This window comes from Mobula hypostoma, chromosome 11, assembly GCF_963921235.1.
Source record: "Mobula hypostoma chromosome 11, sMobHyp1.1, whole genome shotgun sequence".
NCBI lineage: Eukaryota > Metazoa > Chordata > Chondrichthyes > Myliobatiformes > Myliobatidae > Mobula > Mobula hypostoma.
Genome location: NC_086107.1, coordinates 88408660 through 88427102, shown reverse-complemented (window position 1 = coordinate 88427102; position 18443 = coordinate 88408660). Strand labels below are relative to the sequence as shown.

Here is an 18443-nt window from a genome sequence, read left to right as displayed (position 1 = left end):
AAATCCTGAAAGATACTATTAATATCATCATAATTACTTACTATATCTCCATTATCTTTACGAATCTTTAAAATTGATCTTTTAGCTTTAGCAGCCCTTAATTGGGAAGCTAATAGCCTATTATTTTTATCCCCAAAAATATAAAACTGCCTTTTTAATTTAAGCAAATATCCTTCAATAGGATAAGTTAATAATAAATTTTATTGTGATTGTAGTTCCACTCTTTCCACTCTTCTTTTAAACAATTCAACGTTTAGAAAGATTGCGTTGAGATTATCTAATTCTTTAATTTGTTTAGCAATTTTATCTAATTCTATTTTTGTCTGTTTCTTCAATTTAGCTAGATAAGAAATAATCTGACCATGTAAATAAGCTTTTTAAGGTATCCCAAATTACTAACTTTGAGACGTTTCCTGTATTGTTAAAGAGAAAAACCTCTTTTATCTGAGTTTCAATAAACCCAACAAAATCTGAACTTTGTAACAAATATTCTGGAAAACGCCAAGGTGGTCTTGTTGAAACAATATCTTTCAAATCAAATACTAAATTTAAAGGAGCATGATCGGAAATAACAATAGCATCATATTCACATTTCTGAACATTAAATAGAAGTCGAGGGTCGGCTATAAAATAGTCAATTCTTGAATATTTATTATGAACATGTGAAAAAAAGGAATATTCTCTATCAGTAGGATGCATATGTCTCCAGACTTCGATTAAGCCATAATCAATTAAAAAGGAATTAATAAGTGATGCAGAACGATTAGGGAGTTGATGTCTAGATGATGATTTATCTAACAGAGGATTTAAGCAAATATTAAAATCTCCACCCATTAATAACATATATTCATTTAAATAAGGTAATAGAGCAAAAATATTCTTAAAAAATGAAGGATCATCAGTCTTTGGTCCATATATATTAACCAAAACCATTTTTTATTTTAAATGGTTTCTTTAACAATCAAAAATCTATCATTGATATCAGATATAATATCCTCCTGATTAAAAGGAATATTGGAATCAATAAAAATGGAAACACTCCTAATCTTACTTTGAGAGATTGCATGAATCTGAGGGCCCTTCCAAAATTTAAAAAATAGGTTGTTATCACATAACCTGACATGTGCCTCTTGTACAAAAATTATATCAGGTTGGAATCGATTAATAATTTCAAATGTTTTCTTACGTTTAATAGGATGATTCCAACCACGGACATTCCAACTTAAAACATTTAACTGTTTAACTAACATCATGAAACTTTGTATCTAAAGAAAACAGTTAAACACATGTCAGGATAAAGAAATTTTAAATGGCGGTAATAAACACAATAATAATAAATTGTATATGCTCCGGAATTTCATCATGGGAATAAAAAAATAGAAATTTTAAAAAAAGAAAAAAACCCACCCAACCTACAAAGCCCAGAAATGAGTAGATATTAATCGACGCAAGCCCCAAGAAATGCATAGAAGCAAATCTGAACTCCACTTGCCTAGTTAAAAGGTACAAATGAAAAAGTAATCTGTCTCCCTCTCCTGGGTATACGATTCATTACAGTCGACAGAGAACCCATTACAATTAAATTAGAAAAAACAGTTAACAGAAACGGCCTTCGATTTGGAAAATAACTTTCATAACATTAGATAAGAAAAAAAGCACTTCCAAAACAAATTCTTGAAATATTTGCACAGGAAAGAAAACATTGTCATCTTTAAATTTTTACATCTAACTATAAAACGTAAAAAAAACAAATAGTAGTTAAGAGTTCTTAACAAAACCATATAAAGCAAAAAGAATCAATTATATCGTATATATAGCGAACAGAAAGAAATTTTAAGTGGTTTAAAATTTCTACAATCTTCCAATAGATCTCAGAAAATATCTTCTAAAGTTAAAACCGTCCAAGCCAGTCTATCTCAAAAATAAAGGTACATCTTAATACCAAGACTTTCTGTATTTCTCAATTCTTCCGATTTCATCATTCTTTATATCGCAAAACGATCAAATAGTTGAAGTCTTTAAAACTTCTGGCTTTGGACTCATCCAAGAGAGAATTAATAAAATGCATGCACCGGCTGGATCTTCAAGATACGAACCCCAGAGTCTTTAGCGAAAAGCCTTAGTTTAGCTGGATAAAGAAGGAAGGGATGCATCTGCTTTTGAAAGGTCATTCGCATTACGGTCGCGAATCCAGAACGTTGTTGAACAACTTCGCGTGGAAAATCTTGAAAGAAACGAATCTCAGAGCCTTGAAATTTGAACAGTCTTTGTTTTCTTGACAGTTTAATAACACAATCTTTGTCTCGAATATGAAGGAAACGCACAATAACATGACAATCTTTACCTTCTTTTGGAACTCCAATTCTGTGAGCTACCTCGATATCGGGCAATTGTGAAAATGCCTCAGGAAATAGAGATTGAAACATTTTAGCGAAATAGTCCAGGTATGTCAGCAGATTCTGATCTCTCTTTCAATCCAATAATTCAAATGTTATAACAACGAGAATGAGATTCCAAATCAACAATCCGACCTTGTGTTTTTTCCAAAAGAGAAGAAACGTCAGCTACATTACGGGTTACTTCTTTAAGATCCGAGCTCAAAGAATCAATTTTTCCCTCCAAAGGAAGAAGATTTTCTTTTAGTTGAGTTAATTCAGTGACAATAGAGCTCTCTCTAATCTATTAACCCAGGCTGGCTCTTCAGAAGCTGTGTCAGTTTTTTTCAATTTACCATTACCAGTATCGGGAATTTTTTTTGAGCTTCTTAAGGTAGCCATAGTTATAATTAACACTTTGAAAGATCCGACTGAATAAAGTTAAAATTTCAAAATTTAAGTCGGGGAAGGAAGAAATTAAAAGCAGACAGAAAGATGCTGTGTCTTATATGTCCACAGGCAGAAGGCCGGTATCATTCTCTCCATGATTTCCTTGTCTGCCTATCCTTTCCCACTGATCCCCCTCCAGGCAGTTATCCCTACAACTGTGTTTGGTGTTACACCTGACTATACACCTTTACTCAGGGCTCTAAATAATCTTTCCAAGTGACAATGTCCTTCACCTGTGAATCCACTGTGTTATTTATTGCTCCCAGTGCAGTCTCCTCTATACCAGTGTGACTCAATGTAGATTGGAGAATTATTTCATCAATCACACTCACACACCAGCTGGGATCACCCGATGGCCATATTCCAATTTCCATTCCCACTTTGACATGTTTGTCCACAGCCTCCTGTACTGCTGAGTTGGCGTTTCACACAGATTTGAGGAAGAAAAACTCATGTTCTACCTTGGTAGTGTCCAATCTGATGGCATGAATATTGATTTCTCTAACTTCTGGTAACCACTTCCCTCTGTTTCCCCTCTTTTATCTCTCATATTCACCAGCCCAACACCCTTTCTTTCCCCTCTCATGCCCTTTCGATCTACCCATCATCTACATATTCTTCATTCCCATTCCCCTCTTCACCTCCTTCCCTTTGTTCCATCGTCCATTGTCCTCTCCTATCAGATTTCACCATCTTTCCACCGACCAGGTAGCCCTTTGCCCCCACTGGCTATCTGCTCTCTTTCCATCCAGTCCAGATGAAAGGTCTCAACATAGAGCATGGGCTGTCTGTTTTCGTCTGTAGATGCTATCTGACCTGTCAAGTTCCTCCATTTTTTATTGTGTGTGGATCTTTTTATAGCTCTCTTCTAGTCCAGGCATAATCTAGTAAATCTTGTGGAGTCCTTGTACTCAACATCTCCTGTATTACCTGTCTGCCATCTACAAGTCAGCAGGGTGATGATGCACTTCCCACTTCTCTGGGTGGAATCAGTTCATGCACTCCACATGACCTCACTTCCTCCTACAGGTCAGCAGTGTGCTGGAACACTCTCCACTTCCCTGGGTGAGAGTGGCTCAGCACCATCCAGAACAAACCAACCCATTCGATCTGCTCCCCATCCACCTGAAACACAATTGCTGTCCCCCACTGACACACAGTGGCTGTACTGTGCACATCAGCACACTTTATCACAATTTAATTTACCACAGTGTTTGTCCATGTAACTCCAGTAGCATCGAACACACACAACACCACTCTCTCAACCAGGACAAAGGCGGCAGGTAGAGGAGGGCTCCTGGATCACCCACCAATTCCTAGTTCATACTGACTTGGATATATATTCAGTGGCCACTTTATTAGTTTCAGGAGGTGTATGTCCTTGGTGGTTGGCTGCTGTAGCCCATTCACTTCAAGATGCAACTTTCTGTGTGTTCAGAGATGCTCTTGTGCACAGCTCTGTTGTATCGTGTGGTGATTTGATTTACTGTCACCTTCCTGTCAGCTTGAATCAGTCCAACGATTCTCTGCTGATCTTCCTCATTAATGAGGTGTTTTTGGCCACAGAAATGCTATTAAAAATAACTGGATGCTATCTTTACACATACATGAGGAAATCTGCAGATGCTGGAAATTCAAGCAACACACATCAAAGTTGCTGGTGAATGCAGCAGGCCAGGCAGCATCTCTAGGAAGAGGTACAGTCGATGTTTCGGGCCAAGACTCTTCGTCAGGACTAACTGAAAGAAGAGCTAGTAAGTGATTTCAAAGTGGGAGGGGGAGGGGGAGGGGGAGATCCAAAATGATAGGAGAATACAGGAGGGGGAGGGATGAAGCCAAGAGCTGGACAGTTGATTGGCAAAAGGGATATGAGAGGATCATGGGACAGAAGGCCCAGGGAGAAAGAAAAGGGGTAGGGGAGATCGTTTGTCTAAACACCTATGCTCTGTCCGCTAGAGAAGCAGGATCTCCCTGTTGCCACACATTTTAATTCCACATCCCATTCCCATTCTGATATGTCTATCCTCAGCCTCCTCTACTGCAAAGATGAAGCCATACTCAGGTTGGAGGAACAACACCTTATATTCCGTCTGGGTAGCCTCCAACCTGATGGCATGAACATTGACTTCTCAAACTTCCGCTAATGCCCCACCTCCCCCTCGTACCCCATCCATTATTTATTTATATACACACATTCTTTTTCTCTCTCTCCTTTTTCTCCTTCTGTCCCTCTCACTATACCCCTTGCCCATCCTCTGGGTTTTCCCCCATCCCCCTTTTCCTTCTCCCTGGGCCTCCTGTCCCATGATCCTCTCATATCCCTTTTGCCAATCACCTGTCCAGCTCTTGGCTCCATCCTTCCCCCTCCTGTCTTCTCCTATCATTTTGGATCTCCCCCTCCCCCTCCCACTTTCAAATCTCTTACTAATTCTTCCTTCAGTTAGTCCTGATGAAGGGTCTCAGCCTGAAACGTCGACTGTACCTCTTCCTAGAGATGCTGCCTGGCCTGCTGCGTTCACCAGCAACCTTGATGTGTGTTGGATGTTATTTTTGTTTTTCAAACCATTCTCTTTACATTCTATAGGCTGTTGTGTGTGAAAATCCTCGGAGATCAGCAGTTTCTGAGACACTGAAACCATCCTGTCTGGCACCAATAAACATTCTATGGTCAAAGTCATTTAGGTCGCTTTTCTGACGTTTGTTCTGAACAACAACTGAAACTCTTGACCATGTCTGCATGCATTTATACATTGAGTTGCTGCCACATATATTGGTCGATTAGATACTTTTCGCAAGCTGTGGGTTTCCGGACAAACTATGTGGTCAGGCACTTCGCTTTCACTATTAATGGCCCGAAAGATGCGAGCCCTTGCACGGTGGGGGTGTTGGGGGTTTGTCAGTGATTCTGCTGCCCAAGTGGTCATTGGGAGGGGCGGGGGGTTCGATGTTTTTGCTACGGCTTGTGCAAATGGAGGGGGGAAGCGAAGGTATGGGGTCGATGTTTCTATCGTTCTGTGGGGTTTCTTCATTTCATTGACTTCTGTGAAGAGGATGAACTTCTGGTAGCACACTGTATACATTTTCTGATATTAAATGCACTTTGAATTTTTGAACTTTATTTGCATTAACAAGCAGGTGTAGAGGTGTACCTAATAAAATGGCAGAAGATCAAGGAGTGACCCAGCCCCACTCTTCTTCTTACCGTCAATGCCAACGTACTGGAAATTAATACTGAACTCTGTTACACCCAGTCAGAAATTTTTGAGATTTAAAAGTCTCCATTTGTTTTTCTGAACTTCAGTCTATAAGGTCCTGGAAATGAAATCAGTTCTCATGTGCGAGACTTACTATTGCTGGAACCAGTCTGGTAAACCTTTAGTGCAGTCCACCACTGGTGAGAATATGTGGAAGGGCACTAAAACTTTCACTGTAACCCCATCAGTCCCCTTTCTCTGTAACTCCCTCTGGCCCTTGTTCTTCTCCCCAACATTATAACCACCCAGTCCAACCAGTCTTTCTCCTGAAATTACCACCAGATATTTCACTCCTCCTTAGCAACGTAATGCCCTCAGGCACTAAACCACTTTCACATTTTTGTAAACTCCTCCAGCCCTGTCACGTCTTGCTGCCTCTGTACCTCCCATCAGTTCCCTACACCAATGGTTCTCAATCTATTTCGGTTTGTGGCCCACTTGTGACTCTCATTTTCATCTGTGACTCCCCCAACATATTCTTCGTTCGGTGCTAAAGCTTTTTTTCCTTCGTCAACTGAGCTAACTATTCTAATATACAGACAATATTTGTGTTTTAGCAAGATATTGTTATTATACGTGTGTTAAATGTAATGTTACAGGTGTATATGAAAAGTGAAATTATTTCAAAGCTCTGAATAGGATACTTCGTTTATAATATCTATAATATTTTTCTGACCAGCAATGCAAGAGCTTTGGGTATTTAGTGAGATCCTTGCAACAAATGCAAATTACCCAGTTTTTGAATATCTGCCTTTCGAAGATCAGGACGATTATGAACAGATATTGACAGCAGGTGAAGAGCCTGACTAAAGCCACACTCAACTAGAAGGGGTGCCTTTTTGCGCTTTCCGTAGCACTTGACAGTTTTTTTACGAGGCCGAGTTGCTCGTCCACCCAGCACAGATGGAAAGCGTGCAAGCGGCCGGCTGGACTTGAACACGGGACCACGCGCCTTGAAGTTCAGTGCTGATGTCACTACACCTGCGGCCGGCAATTTGCGCTTTGACACAATTTGTGCTTCGGCAGCAGAGATATTAAACTAGAGAAGAGGTGGGAAATCCAGTTAAAAACAACCTTGCTTTCTCCCAGAGCTGTGGGAAATTATTTTCAATATCACTAGTTATTCAGAAATTTTACTTGCTACATTTGAATTCTGCTTGAGCTGTTATATCACTCAGTGGCACAATTCTTGTGATATTGATGTTGTGGTGGGAACAGCATTCACATTCACCCCAAATGGATCACCAATCCAATCTGGAATAGGTATCTCCAGCAGGTCTCTATATCAGTGTGCAGTTGTTTCAAGTGCTCAAGATGGAAATCAGATCATCTCCTTGCAATCAGATACTGACGGTGGATGACACAGTGTATGCGACAAATGTCAGGCACAGAAATTTTAAATGAGCCATGAATTCTCTGTACCTTCCTACCATCAAACCAGCAACACCTGTTGCACAAGCCATTATCTTTTCCTGTGGAATGTTGTATTGAAAGAAATAGTTCTTGACCTCTTCAAAAATTGTTTCACTTTTGATATCTGTCTCAAGCTTTCACGCAAAATTCATTTCCTCTCTGGCTTGATCACCATTCGAAAACCTAACTGATGTCATCAGAAGGGATTCATTATCACGTAATGTGCTTTCATCAATATGCAAGGCAAACTTCTGACGAAGGGTCTCGGCCTGAAACGTCGACTGCACCTCTTCCTACAGATGCTGCTTGGCCTGCTGCGTTCACCAGCAACTTTGATGTGTGTTTCTTTACTTGTCGTTATGCAATTAGTTGTTTATCCACTTCACCAATATGCCTCGAGACTGATGAGATGCTCAAGGGGATGGCTTGAATCGTTTAATATGTGCCCTGATTCGCAACAGTAGAAATTTCAACAAAAACTGCAGGCAAAATCAATGATTTACCTATAATATGTGGATTGAATTCTTTTGTAATTGAGTTTGGAATCTCATAGGATGCAAATAAACCTTTTGTCGTGGAACATTTGCTTTACTGTTTGCCTTGACTGAAAATTATCACATAGTTTTTTTTTGAAGTAATTGAGTGACTTGTCTCATTTTGTGCTGCTTCCAAATCTTTCCTCAGTTTATATGTTTGCATACTTTGATTTGACTGAAGTCTTACCAATTAGCCACAGTGATTTTCCTTTGTCCTGAGGTGATGGAATAAAACCATGGGCAAGATACTCAATGCTGATATTTTTTCTTTGCTGCAGTTGCCATTGGTAATCTGATGTAAAAAAAAATAAAAAAAAACAAAATAAAAGTATATACGTGTGTGTGTGTGTGTGTGTGCGTGTGTGTGTGTGTGTGTGAGAGAGCGAGACTTTATTAAGAACAATACAATTGTGTGAATAGGCTCCATAGAATATTAGTAAATGTCAAAGAATCAGTGTGATCCCAAATGAAAAGTATCAGTTTTGTTGGATCTCTGTAGTTTTCGATCCCTGGTTCTTCTAGGAGTTCAGGAATGAGCAAGAAACTTTAATTCATTGATTCTTCGCTATCATTCATTTTTAAGTTTAAACTATGATCCAGATTACATAACAAGGCAGATGAGAGATGAGAGAAATTAAACAGATTCATTAGCTTCAATGACAAGATGGCACCTTTGAAAAATCTATCATCTTTATACTCGAGATAACAGAAATTCCTTAGATAACAGAATCCTATCAAAAAGTAATTAAAATATGATAACACATGTATGTTGTGTTAAAACTCAGCCAATTAAAATGAAAAATGGTAAACTGTTACATAACTGATATACCATTTTCTGCCAGTAAGTAGGGATGAATCACCACACACTGTGAAGAAAACATGAGTTTGTTTCAGATACAAATTATTAAAAGTGCACATTATGTTTTTGTTTTGCTGTCACAATTAAAATTATGATTTTAGTCTTGCAATAATTCAACTAGTATCTTATAAAAGTTATCAAAACAACTGTTCCTGACAGTGTTGAATATACATGCAAAATAAAATTAGCTTTTTAGTCAGTTCTCAGATCCATTTTTAAAAATGCTATTATATATGCAGATTTCCTATGGTAATAAAGTGTGTGTACTCACCAAGAACAGTGCATTGAAATTACTTTCAAAATAGGGTAAGTATCAGGGATTTAATGGAAGTTGTAGTGGTAGATAGTGATGCAATGGTTGGCTTCATGTATTCGCGCCTCTCTGCAGCTTAGCCGTTTCTGGCAGAATACCCGAGTACAGTAACTGCAGCCTTCATGTCATGTTTTATAAGTATTGTAATACACACGGGTTAGAGGAAGGCATCCATGCTGGCGGTGCATTCCCTTCTTGGGAAAGCCCCTACCTGCCCGGTGAAATGATCCATGCTTTCTGACAAGGGCCATGTGCAGTCTATCTGGATGTGTTGTCAGAGTACTTCTGGCACTGGCTGGTTTGTAAGTAGTCATCCTGATGACATAACATCAGAGTTGGTGTTGCTTTAGCATGGTACTATACATGTTGGCATCCTCCTGTAAGCAGGTTTTAGTCTGTCTGTCCTTCTGACCAAGTCAGTTTTACCTTCTGCTTTGTGGTTGGAGCCTGCTTGCCGTCCACCTCACTCACTCAATTTCATGATATGCAGCGTCTTCTCTGAAAATGGGCCAGGTCTGAATAGTGGGTGAGCTGCACTTGGAAGATTCAAACCTTGTTTAGAAAGCTGGTGTGAGTGCAGACGGCTTGCTGTCAGCTACACATTCAGAGCCTTTGCCCCGAGCTGTGCAATGTCTCCACATTTAAACCGCAACAAGGTATAAGCCAACATTTGAAACACTTCATGTCAAGTAGTCTTGAATGCTTTTGAAATACATGTGAAAATATTACAGCTCACTTCTTAATATTTGAAATGCAAACAACAGGAATTCTGCAGATGCTGGAAATGCAACTTTGATGTGTGTTTCTTAATATTTGGCTGTCTTTTAAAGATTTAAACTATCATTTTCTGGAGAATTTATAAATCACATTGTGGTTTCACTATTGGCCTTTTCTAAATAGACAGACCAGCACATTTATTTGTTATTAATTGTTTGGAACTTCTTTGTTATTAAGTGTTAGTCATTGGCAAGCTTAACACAGAATATCTCTTTCTGTAGCAGATATAAAATCAATTGAGACACCTGGAGTATAAGGTGAGATTCTCTAATTCATAGTATTTTCTTTTGAATGCCTCTGTAGGACTGTTGGGTTCTGAAGAATTTTTCTTTTCACTTTCTCTTCCACCCCGGCCCCTTTCCATCTTCGAAATTTTTGCTTTTCCTTAGAGAATATATGATCATTGCTGGATTAGTAGAGAAAGTTGCCTGATATTAGGGATCAAGATACAGCACTTTACAAATGAGCTAATAGACATGATTGGATTACATGCACTTTGCCACTTTGACTCTTACGGTGGTATATATCCAATCTATTCTCATCAGTCTGCAAGGAAATGTAGCCCCCTGGTAAGCGTTAGGCTCGCACAACTCACTTTCGTCAAGGGGAAGCAGCCTTTGGCCTTGCCAAACTGGGTAATCAAGTTTGTTTGGATGCTGTGTGATGTACCCCACCCTGCCAAATAACAGACGATACACCATATGCAATTAAATGATTATACTTCATAGCTATTACTGGAACTATGTAATTAACAGAGATAAAATACAAAAGGAAAGTAAAAGGCGCCAAACTTATCAAAAGTTCAACCACTTCATGCACAACAGATGGACCTCAATTAATGTAGTCTTCTTTCCACCATTTGATCCCCTCCGACCCCCTCAACCCACCACCTGGGACCAACCACGGTGATTGACCAGATGCTCCACATGAGTCTGTTTTCATCTCCTCTGCTCGTCAAAGACCCTGGGCCTCGGACTCCTGCTCCGGGTTTGTCCTGTCAGCCAGCTTACAGTTTTGCGTCTCCTCTCTCTGCCCCCATCCGCCTTCTGCCCCAAAGCCTGTGCGACACAATAGCTTGCAGACACACAAGAAAGAATAACATCTATCCTAATTGGTTAGCAATGGAATACAATTCTCTTTATAACCCAAACAAACAGAGAGAGAGAGAGAGAGAGAGAGAGAGAGAGAGAGAGAGAGAGAGAGAACTCCTTACATCGCAGTTAACATAACAAAGAAGCCATTTTGATTAGCCTGCACAGTAACATAAAAGAAGAAACCCCTTACACTCTCCCCAACCAAACAAAATCATGTCCTCATGACTTCTAAACAAATCACCCACCCTTCCTGCAGACACAAAAACCCAATCCAGGTACAGTCACATGGCTCCCCAAACAGTAGACCTTATGCCCTGGCCAACCTATCTGGGAGCTTTGTAATCCTCCGAGACCTCCATACCCCCTCATCTAAACCCTTCAGGCTCGGACACCACTGGGGATACCTCTGGTCTGCCTACCAACTCCTCTCTCAATCTCTCACTCGTGCCCCCACTGCAACTTGGTACCCCCTGCCCAATGACCAGGACCCGGCTTCTTCTCCTTCAGAGCCCTGCAGTAACCCAAGCTGCCCACAGCTAGCCCTCTCCACTATACCCGACTCCGTGGGTGAAGGGCCAACAGTCTCTTCCTCAATCAAGGGGAAGTTAGCGAAAGGCAGCATGTACCACACATCCAGCACATCATCCTTCGAATCCGTATTCATCCTCATTTCCTCGATCGGTAGCTGCTGTTTGATTTTCTCCAAACTGAAGCATTTAGCCTGAGCTGCCTCTGCGGCATCTTCAGCCTCCTGCAGTCGAGACGTCAGCTTCTTCTTTGACTCCTCCAACTCTCGCCCCAGTCTCAGCAGTTCCGACCCACGCTTCATGTCCATCTCCATCTGGGACGCAATTACACCAGTCTGTTCTGGATCAATTCTTGAGTTTTTGCTGATCCTTTCGAAGGTTGGTCATTGTTTCGTCTCTCTGGATTAATTCATTAGTACATGACCGCAGTTTCGGCTCGGAATTCTGTTTTCCCGTCTCCACTTTGACGAGCGTGAACTCCAAGTCTTCAGTGGTTGTCCGGGGTTCCGGCACTCGCCTCACATCATCGTCCCCCAAGGCGAATCCAAACCATAGGCGACCATCCACATACGCCAAAACTCCAAACACCTCCACATCCCCCATGGTCTTCCTCATGCCCCGCGGAAGGTCGCAGGGGCTCCGGATATGCCCTGTGGCATCTTTTCGGATCGGAAGAATCCTAGGGAACCTATAATGGCCGTCTTCTCCTTGTTGGCCTCACTCATCGGGATCTGGCAACATCCACTTCTCAGATCTAGCACATTAAACCACATCGCACCACACAAACAGACCATCGCGTCTTCGGCCCTCAGGGTCGTATTCTGGTCAATGACAGTGCGCCTGTTCAGAGTCCCATAATCCACACACACGCTGCCTACGTCTTCCACGACTACAGGGTCCAGTCGCAGTGACCTCTATCTCACCGAGGTGTCTTCAGCGGTCAACTCCCCTACCTCATGGTATTTCGGAGCGTCTACTAAGAGGGTCTCTCCTTCAGATACTTCCCCTAGGCTGTACCACAATCGGCCCTCATTTAAATTCGGTACCGGACCAAGGCTGCTACACACGTCCTCAAAAGCAGCTCGAAACGCTGGGTGCACAGACAATGCCCTCATGAATTCCAGTGTCACTGACCAATAATCGTCTTTTGGATAATCAGTGGCACTGGTACCCCACATCTCCAGTGCCCTTAATGTTGCCAAGGGTAAATGCTTCAGACACCGTTTGTAAAACAAACTGTACAACAATTTGACCTGCGCTCCGGTGTCGAGGATGGCTTTAGCATCGCTTCCATCTATCCGTAACGACACACGGGGGCGTGGTCCCTCTAAACCTTCAGGAATAGGGACTTTTCCTTTCGTAAATTCCTTGGTACATTGCTGGGAACGTGCTACCCCGGAGACCCCAAGCCGTTCCCCGCTGGGCCTCCACTAAGTTTCCCGACACCTCTCTGATCAGCTGAACAACTGAGGGAGGGGCTGATCCCCTGAAATGATGCCACTGGCACTGCAAACAATTTAGCTGCCCTCCTAGCCACAGAAGATACACTGAAAGCTTTTCCCCAATCTCCTGACAAAGGTATGGAAAGCCCGTCCAAGCGCTGCATTTTACTTCCAGTCGAACCAGACGCATTTTCCCCTGCTTTCAGATAACTGGCAGCTGTCACTGCGGGGTAATTGAACCTGACAGTTCTAACATCGTCAACAGCCCGCCTACTTCAACCGAGCACTGCCACTCAGCTAACAACTGAGAGATCCGCTCCGCTCACGTCTCATACGCCTCCGCCCCTTTAGGGGTGGACAATATCCCAAAAGCCAGGCGGAGCCAGCCATAGCTGGAACATTTATTCGCAGACACTAACTCCGAATCAGACAATTCTTTCCTCTCTCTACCAACCTGGACAGCCCATGGTCCCGCCTCCAACTCATCAACGCTAGTCTGAATTCGAACAAAGACCCCACCCAACGCGCATGCAGTAATAACCAGTAATCCCACAGAGACACACAGTCACCGCAATCCCGCGGAGATACAGCAGCACTGATTTAAACAGGGCAATCACACAGCACACCACTGATTCCAATCTCGGACAAAGCCCCCAAATGTAGCCCCTCTGGTAAGCCTCAGGCTCGCTCAACTCGCTGTCGTCTAAGGGGAGCAGCCTTCGGCCCCGCCAAACTGGGTAATCAAGTTTGTGTGGATGCTGTGTGATGTACCCCACCCCCGACAAATAACAGACAGTACACCATATGCAATTAAATGATTACACTTTATAGATCTTACTGGAACTATGTAATTAATAGAGATAAAATATAAAAGGAAAATAAAAGGCACCAAACTTATCAAAGTCCAACCACTTCGTGCTCAACAGTTGGAGCTCAAGTACCGGGGTCCTCTTTCCACCATTCGATCCCCTCCGACCCCCTCGACCCGCCGCCTGGGACCAACCACGGTGGTCGACCAGACACTCCACACGAGTCTGTCTTTGTCTCCTCTCCTCCCCAAAGACCCTGGGCCTCGGACTTCCGCTCTGGGGTCCGTCCTGTCGGCCAGTTTACAGCATCGCGTCTCCTCTCTCTGTCCCCATCCGCCTTCTGCCCCAAAACCCACGAAAACAATGGCTTACAGACACACAGGAAAGAATAACATCTATCCCAATTGGTTCGTTTTCTCTCTTATCAACAATATAACCCAAATAAGGAGAGAGAGAGAGAGAGAGAGAGAGAGTGAGAGAGAGAGAGAGAGAGAGAACTCCTTACATCGCAGTTAACATAACAAAGAAGCCATTTTGATTAGCCTACGCAGTAACATAAAAGAAGAAACCCCTTACAGAAAAGTTTTTGAAAACTTATCTTACCCTTTGATCATTTTACATTTGTCAACATAGTCAGTAAAAGTGTGTGCCTTTTAATCTGGGTCATCATCATCATTATCTGCAGTGTCTTATGATGGTGATCATGGACTTTCCATTGATTGTTTTTGGCAGATTTCCTGCAGAAGTATAGCGTTGTACACTTCCAGCAGGTCTGGGCCCATCCAGTTCCACAGAGCCGAGTACAACTCAGCCGGTAAGCCGTCACTTCCGGGAGTCTTACCGGACTCAAAGGAACGGATGGAGCCTGTCAGCTCGTCCAGGGTCAGGGACTGATCCAGACTCTCCCGCTTGCCGTCGTCTAAGACCTGCGTGATAGACGACAGGAAGTTGCAGGAGGCTGTGGATTCTATGGCCTTTTCGTCGTACACAAGCAGAAGGGGGAAAGGGAGGACATTAGAAATTGGAGACCCATCTCTCTCCTGAATGTGGATTACAAGATCCTGTCCAAGGCTATCACCAACAGGGACAAGTCTGCTCTGGGACAGGTGATCCACCCGGACCAAACCTGTGCTGTACCAGGCAGGAAGATCTCAGACAGCCTCGCGCTGCTGAGGGACACCATCACCTACGTGCAGGACAGGGGGGTGGACGCCTGCCTGGTCAGCTTGGACCAGGAGAAAGCCTTCGACAGGATATCGCACACGTACATGGCGGACATACTCTCCAAAATGGGATTTGGGGAGGGAATCCGGAATTGGATTAGACTGCGCTACATAGACATCCGTAGTGCAATCCAGGTCAACGGGTGGGAAACAGACAGCTTCCCCATCAGGTCTGTCCCCTCTCCCCTGTCTTGTTTGTCTGCTGCATAGAACCCTTTGCGGAAGCCATCAGGACGGATGAGGGCATAAGAGGGGTGATGCTGCCAGGCAGTGGAGGGACCCAAGTGAAAACCTCCCTGTACATGGACGACGTCACCGTCTTCTGCTCTGATCCGAGGTCAGTTCGCAGGTTGATTTGCATCTGCGAACAGTTCGAGCTAGCGTCGGGGGCCATGGTCAACCGCACGAAGAGCAAAGCCATGCTCTTCGGCAACTGGCCCGACTGATCCAGAGTCCCCTTCACCATCAGGTCTGATCACGTGAAGGTATTGGGGATTTGGTTCGGAGGGGCTGAGGCATGCAAGAAGAACTGGCAGGAGCAGACTGCCAAGGTGAAACAGAAACTGGGACTGTGGGGAGGGCACTCCCTGTTGATAACGGGCAAGAACTTCGTCATCAGGTGTGAGGTGCTCTCAGGGCTGCTGTACTTGGCGCAGGTGTGGCCCGACCCCTGCTCCTACAGCTCGGAAATTACCCGAGCTGTCTTCAGATTCGTCTGGGATTCCAAGATGGAGCGGGTGAGGTGGACCGTCATGAACAAGTCCCTGGACAACGGGGGCAAGAACGTCTCCATTGTCGCCCTCACCCTGATGGCCAGCTTCGTATGTGGCTGCATCAGGTTGTGTGTAGAATCCAGGTATGTGGGCACCAAGTACCACTATATGCACAGGTTCTACCTGTCGCCCTGGCTACGAAGGGTGGGTCTGGCTCCACTCCCGCGCAATGCCCCAGTCAGCTGGTCATTGCCGGCATACCTGTCCTACGTAGCAAAGTTCTTCCAGGAGAACGCCTTTGACCAGAGGGCCATCAGGCAGTGGTCGGCACGTAATGTCCTGCAGGCACTGCAGGAAAAGGACGTGATGGACACAGTGGGGTGGTTCCCTGAGCAGACCGCCCAGTTCAACTGGCAAAATGCCTCATCGCCAGATCTCACCAACAGGCACCAAGACCTCGCCTGGCTAGCGGTGAGAGGGGCCCTGCCAGTTAGAGCCCTCCTGTATGCCCGGAACGTTGTCTCCGCACCCCACTATCCACAGGAGGACTGCAGTGAGGAGGAGTCTCTGACCCACCTCTTTGCACACTGTCAGTTCGTAGAGAGGGTGTGGAGGAGGATGGACGGACTAGTGTCACATTTCATCCCCAGCAGCTGCGTAACAGAGGACTCTCTGATCTACGGGCTGTTCCCAGGGACGCACATGGAGACCAACATCTGGTGCTGCTGGTAGATCATCAACTCGGTGAAAGACGCTCTTTGGTTGGCCCGAAACTTGATGATCTACCAGCACATGGAGATGTCTGTGGGAGAATGCTGTCGACTGGCACATTCTCGACTGCAGGAGTACGTGCTGAGGGACGCACTGAAACTCGGTGCAGCCACCGCAAGGGCCCGGTGGGGAAGGACCACAGTATAGGTTTCTCCACCCGTGGGAGTGGGGGGGGGTTGGATGGTGGGGAATATACCCCTCAACAATTATGTGGTAAGGTGAACAACTGGAGTGCCACGTGGGTGGCCATAAATATGGATATGTACTGACTTTAATAGAAACCTATGTAAAGGATGGAAAGTTATTGAATGGTTTGTTGTATATATTTATTTTTGAATAAAGTATATTTTGAAATAAAAAAATTTCCTGCCTTCTGGGTGGTGTCCTTACAAGACAAGTGACCTTAGCCTTTATCAGTACTCTCCAAAGATTGTCTCCCTGGCATCCGTGGTCGCATAACCAGCACTTATGATGTGCACCAGTTGTCATGAACCTTCTGCTCTCATGGCTTCGTGACCCTGATCGGGGGGGGGGGTGCGGGTGGTGTTGGGAGGTGGGGGGGCTGAGCAGGTGCTACACTTTGCCCATGGGTGAGCTGCCAGCTTGCGAAGAGAAAATACCCCTTACATCTCCTTTAGTAGAGATGTATCTTCACCCTGCCATTAGCTTAACTTGGGTACACAATCAAAATGATTTTATGAAAGGTGGCTACTACAGTAGCTGTCTATTTCATTGAATAATATGCCACTGGTCCTCTTGTGTCCCAATGGTCCTGCACCATCACTATGTTGTAATTACTGCAGAATAGGTGAAAGGGACGAGCCGCATCTGGTAACACAAGTACAGGTGCAGAGACCAGGGCTTTCGTGATATTCCTAAAAACACTTTCCTCATCTGGCACCGATGTTACTTTCTCCAGAGGGAGTTGCCCTCTTTTAATTAATGCCTATATCAGCACCGCTAGTGCTGAGGACTCTGGTATGAAATTACGGTAGTAATTGTATAGTCCCCATGCCCCTACTCCCCTTACGTTTACTGGGCAGGGCATGGAGCTGATTGCAGAGCGTCTGTCATCTGACATTTCCTTCCTAAAGGGAGCCCCCAGAATCCATTAGCGATATCCAGGACTGAGAAAGTTTAATGTTTATACACAGTCTATTCAAGATTGTTACAGGGCTCACCACAATAGGATGCAATCTCGGCGTGGTCTTATTAAAGGCGATATAGTCTAGTGTTAACTGATATGATTCATCTGGCTTCTTTACTAGTCGTATAGCTGAGTTTGTTGTTGACAGATTGTCTCTTAGGATCTCCTGGTGTTTCGCTGTCCCTGTGTTGACTAACATATTGCACTGCTGTCCCCTAACAATGCCATTGTGTACATCCGTGGGTCAGCAGCACTGGCAATGGAGGCTACTATCAGCAGTTTGTCTGACCTCACCTGCTCTATAACCTGGCCAGCAGTCAAATCAGAAAGAAAGGGCCGTGCTGTGGATTCTGTCTGCTTTGGTGAGTGATTCTCACAACTTCCTGTCTTTTCAGAGCTCTGCGTCCAACCATGGCCTGAGAGGCAACAGCTGTAACAAGTCCTCTCCTTTACCCTCCCATGTCAAGTCCACAATTCCTCGTCCAGTTCCCTGGTTGCCAGCACACAAAGAACTTTCTCTGTGACATCACATCAGCTACATCCACTGCAGCTTCTTTATGTCTTCTCTTCCCCCTCCTCTGGTCTCTCTCACTGGCCCACAATACTATCACAGTGCAGGTCGATTGCACTGCTCTTTCCAAGTCAAAAACTTCCTGGAGAGCTGAGCTCAGGCCTTCCGTCACATTTTCAGAGAGTCTGAGTCATCCCTCCCTGGATTATCCAACCCTGAATACTCCTCA

The 18443-nt window shown here is 44.0% G+C and overlaps 2 pseudogenes; one reads left to right on the top strand and one right to left on the bottom strand.

Moving 5' to 3' along the window:
- Positions 1–18443, bottom strand: part of LOC134353496 (guanylate-binding protein 1-like) — a 192695-nt pseudogene that overhangs the window by 18042 nt on the left and 156210 nt on the right.
- LOC134354189 (guanylate-binding protein 2-like) overlaps positions 15801–18443 on the top strand; it is a 27854-nt pseudogene continuing 25211 nt past the window's right edge.